The 5000-nt window shown below is 48.0% G+C and overlaps 1 protein-coding gene across 6 annotated transcripts in view; it reads left to right on the forward strand.

Moving 5' to 3' along the window:
- The first annotated feature begins 4172 nt into the window (after window positions 1–4172).
- The window catches only part of LOC126572093 (zwei Ig domain protein zig-8-like), a 47615-nt gene continuing 46787 nt past the window's right edge, over window positions 4173–5000 (forward strand). For 3 of the 6 annotated variants that reach the window (XM_050231134.1, XM_050231137.1, XM_050231139.1), the window contains exon 1: window positions 4174–4451. The gene's annotated coding sequence lies outside the window, so the exon portion shown is untranslated. Of the gene's footprint in view, window positions 4452–5000 lie in introns of all 6 variants that reach the window. The other 3 variants (XM_050231141.1, XM_050231142.1, XM_050231140.1) reach the window with 2 other exon arrangements.

Genomic DNA, 5000 nt, shown 5'->3' on the forward strand with positions numbered 1-5000 from the left:
TGAACGCAAAAGCGATTCCTCCGTCACCGTTTCTACATAATTGATTTTGATGATCGTTAATCGTTCGCCCGCCCGGGTGACGAAGTGTTTGAAATTGGATTGCCGGCAAAGGCGCTGGCAGGGTGACGAATGCCGAAAAAGAGCGTCAGAACTTTTTTAATTGCTTTTCCCCTATTGACTTGAGTCCGACACTAATCCCTATCGCGTTGCAGACTTTGCCCGTGCAGAACAGTTGTTTCCCGTAGCCCCAGACGGGGTAGAAAATGGTCGTAATTTCTCGCTCATTATGTGAGGAGTATGTAAATTATCCGCTGAAGTGAGCGAGCGACAGTCAGCCGGTTTTATCACTAGCTTGCGTGTGCGCAACCCATATCCCAAAACATATTACAGAGTAGTTCATTAATTTGCTTTTTAATGCTTGGCATGCTCTCGCACCTAGCGGCCATTGGCAAGCGTCGCGACTTACGGTAAGCCAAGCCACCACGCAACTTCCTTCGGCGAGTGACAAATTGTGGCAAATTATGGTGAAGCACAACATGAAAGTTTAGGCGAAACGACTACCAACAACACACCACAGGTCCTTGCCCTAGTACCAAACGGCCGCCAGCCCTCGGGGAAAGGGGTTTGCGCAAAGTTTTGTCCCGCAGCGGGGCGGTTATGCTGCAGAAGACAAATCAAGGCACCTTTGTCACCTTCCGGGAAGATCCATTAGTTTTATGCACACACCAATTGCGACACGTGTCTGCTCGTTGGCAAGGTTGGCTGGAAGGCGACCGGCACTGCTCGTTACTTCCATGAACGGTCGGTTCCAGCAATCTGTTCCCGACAGAACGCCCTTCATCCCGTAGGGTATACGCTGCGAACCCATTTAGGATGCTTTACTACTACGCAGCACCAGCAGCAGCAGCAGCAGCGGCAGTAAAAAAAGCGAAGTGCATCTTCATGCCGTTTGCAAATCATTATGCGAAAATCGCTGTTGCTGTTGGCTGGAACTAGATTTGCAACGAGACGTTTGTACAGTTTTGTGTATTTCTTTTAAGAATCAAGACACGGCAAGCACTGTACCCCTCTGCACTGCATGATTGCACTTCCAAATTCATCCAACAAAACGCGCGGATGCCTCTCGACGCTTTTATGTTTCTTTGCGTCGTTGTCACCGTTGGTGTCACTGGCTGTGGGTGGAGATTTGGAGAAAGAACTGCACATCACGTACAGTCATTACAACCGTCCTTGCGTCCTGGCGTCCTGGCGGTTGGGAATGAATTCGAGAATGGAATTCACTGTGGTGCCTCGAGTTACCTCGCGCAGTAGACCGGTTGCGTTGAGCTGTGGGCCACAAAATCCAATAAATGTTGCTCTAACGATGCCAACGTGGCTAAACATTTATAATTCCATTACGATTTCGCTCCGCTTCACGAGGTCGCCGCACTGAGCGCGGCAAGGGATGATGCCCTCTTCCAGAAGGAAGATGGCAAAACGCTCCGAGAGAAATAATAAAAGGCTCCATTCGCAGAAGCTCAGCTTTAAATGCGGTGCGGTGCTCGGAGATAAAGGAAAACAAATTGAAAAACTAAACATTTGATGCTTTCTGCTGCTGCTGCTCGCTTGCCTCTTCTAGAGCGGTGAGCCCTGTTGATCACTTCATTGATGTGTGCTTCACGCGTCCTCTGCAAACGGCTCACTCGAGGGCGCCTTCTTCGATGGCGAACACCGGCCCACACTTTTATCATAATGCTTGCGCACACCCACCGTCGGCGAAATCGGCCAAGGTGGTTTCTTGGAGATGTGAAAATCGAATTCAAATAAGATCCATTCTGCCAATTCCATTTCATTTACCCTTATCTACATTAGGTGGGTTTTGCGGGTTAAGGAAAAAAAGGGTGCCTGCATGCATGAAAATGCCTTACAAATCGATAAGTTCTTCCACCAAGCGGCATGACAGTAGGCAGCCCTTTCTCTTCTATCTGCATTTAGATAGACTTCTGATGAGTGAGATGTAATGGAAAGTACTTTTCTCGATTAGCATGATTAAAATACGAGCACGATACACACAGAGAAGAGAGAGAGAAAAAAGTCAAATCAAGTTCACCAACGACAAATCGCTGGCACCTGTGGGCCTTAATGTTTAACAACGATTCGTGCTTTGTGATAAATTTTACTGATACACCCGCCCCGAAGGGATGGGAACGCTGAGATACGCACGCTAGTGGTAATCAGAATTAATGAAATCAATTTTTCATCAACTACAATTGGAACCGCGTGGAGTGGGACATTTGGTTTCGAACAAATAAGGGAAACCACAATGTGCATCACTGCCATTCTAACGCGGTACGTGTGATAAGTTGTTAGTGCATTGCACGGGCTTTCGGTGCCGCGATGGTGAACGTGCAGGTTATGCTGTTAGCAGCACGCCTGTTTGGTTTTAGTAGTTACAATTATCGCGAAACGAACGATGGTTACGTGGCTACACTTTCACCTGCGGGAATCACATGCTGCCTCACCAACGTCGTGTTATTTCTGTACTTTGCCTACAAAAATGTGGAAATTCCTGAGTCGTACACGAGCACTGGCTCGAGCGTCGTCGATACGGGGGGTAAAATGATTCTGCAGATCGGTTATGCTGACATTATTTTCATTTTGATACGCTGGTGGATCCAGAAAAGTTGGACTTTGGACATGTTAAACGCATTCCATGCAATCGAAAAACAATTCCTGGCCCACGGTATCACACAGGACGTCACCAAACGGAATCGCCACTACATGGTACAGGCACTGCTAGAAGTGTTCATGGCCCTGAGCGCAGTGGTGTACTCGCAGTTTGTTGTCATCATTCTGGGTGACAGTTTTCGAAATTTGCCCATTTTTTACGGCCATCTACTGATCAGCATCACCGCCGTTGCCCTCTGTGGTCTCTTTACGGCCAATATAATCATACTGCTCTATAAAGTTCAAGCACTCAATTCCTACATCAGGTAAGGCGTTGATCGAGAAACCCATTTTCTTTTCGCTAATCACTTCCCGCTCCCAAAAAGCCATCATCTTTGCGATGACGAACGGACGCATCTACGGCCGCTGTTTGGTCGAAAGAGAGTTAAAGTGGACAGTCCACAAGCGGCTGCTCTACGGAAGGCCCTAGTGGCCAACGTGGCACAGTTGTACGATGAAATCCATACCATTACGCAGGACTTGAGTAACCGCTACATGATAGAGGTGACTATTTAGTTGAAACATGCAATGGTGCTTGATAACGTGTGAACGTTGAGACAGTTTTCAGGGTTCTGTTTGGTGAATGTGCTTTACGGAATGATGGCCATGTATACCTTCTACCGGGCGATCTTTAAGGCGGATTACACCACACGCCTTGGGACGAGCATTTTCCTCACGTGGGCACTTGTCTACAAAGTGTGCCTATTTGAAATCGTCTACAATTGCCATCAACTCTGGCTGGAGGTGATACGCTACCAATTAAATTTTCAAACTCATTCTCAGCTCTCCGCTTTCAGGGTATGAAAACTGCTGAACTGATCGGTTACGCTGCTGCCCAGGAGAACGATCTGCAGTGTAACAAAAAGGTAAATTAAGCTCATTCGGTATCTCATTCGATAACAAACGGACCACTCTCTATACCTCTCTCACCCTCTCAACGCAGATGCACAGCTTTCTGTGCCAGATTCAGCACAATCCCATCAAAATAACAACCAACTTTTTCGATGTAAATGTGCGAGTCTTTTTCGTGGTATGTAAACCGGAGCGCATCGGTATATCAGTGTGAAGTCAAGCTTACTAATGATGCGTTTTCTGCTTACTGTCCATTAGATTATTGGTACCGTGGCGACGTATCTTTTCATCTTGATACAATTTGCCGGCTAGCCCCCTCTAGCCCGAACGCATTTGCTAAGTAGCCCCGGGGTCAACCCATCCATCGTACAGGCGGACAAACACGGGATGATTACTAAGCTATGGCGAGGGTGTTGTCAGGTCCAGTGAGTTCTCACCAGCAGCAGCCGCTCTTCCAATGGAGCGGCCATTCCCAGCGGCCATTGGAAGCGGAACCTTCGCGAAAGCCGCCCAAAACGTTGAAGGATACCGAACAGTAGCCGAACCCTGGCGCATGGCAGCTGCGGGTCTTCCACTAGCTTGGCAGCTTGGCATCGCATCCGAATCACCGGCCATCGGGTCGGGTAGGCGTCGGCGAAGATAACACGATTCGTAGCATGGTTGAGCGGAAACGGATGTTTAGAGCCACCCCAGTGTCGCCCAAGCCGTACAGCGGGAAAGCTCGGTTGCCGTTAGTAGCAATCCAAAAAAAGGGTCGCCTCCTCGTACGTCGCGCATCATCATCATCATCATGTTACTGGCCGCGTGTTCCCTCTGTACCGCCTGTCGTCGCGGTTGCGATCGGATTACATAGGTTATTTAGCTGTCCATCGAGCTGACACAAGTGCAACAAAGTGGGTGAAACTTTCTCATACACTATGGTTATGTAAATTCCAGAAACGGCCATCGAGCCGGGAGTCGGTGTTGTTTTGGTGTTGTTTTTGTTATCGTAACAATGTAACACGTGAGCCAATGCTGATTAACAAAGCACCAAATCAATATTGTGAGAAAATAGCAAGAAATTTCAATCAGATGGTCGTTGAATAAAAATGTTTTGTGAATTAATGCGAAGCATCGCCAGCAAGCCAGCTAGCAGTACACAGCATGCTTGGGTGAAGAAACGCCGTGTGACAGAACGAGTGTGTGTTTCGTTGTGGAATTGAATACCGTTGGTAAAGGAGATGGGCGTAAAGTAGGCTGTATGTGTACACAGAGCATGCGAATGGCTACAGAAGTCATTAATGGCTCTGTCGCAACGGCAAGTCTTCGTTTCGTTTTGTGTGTTTGATTTTGCAGGAAGGCATTACATCAACGTTCAAAACCGCCCGCAAAAGGGATCCTGTGTGTGGGCCGTGTGCTGAAGGAAAGTTTTCGCCACTTTCGGATTTCTCCGCTTAGCATCG

The sequence above is a fragment of the Anopheles aquasalis genome, chromosome 2, assembly GCF_943734665.1.
Source record: "Anopheles aquasalis chromosome 2, idAnoAquaMG_Q_19, whole genome shotgun sequence".
In the NCBI taxonomy this organism is placed as follows: domain Eukaryota; kingdom Metazoa; phylum Arthropoda; class Insecta; order Diptera; family Culicidae; genus Anopheles; species Anopheles aquasalis.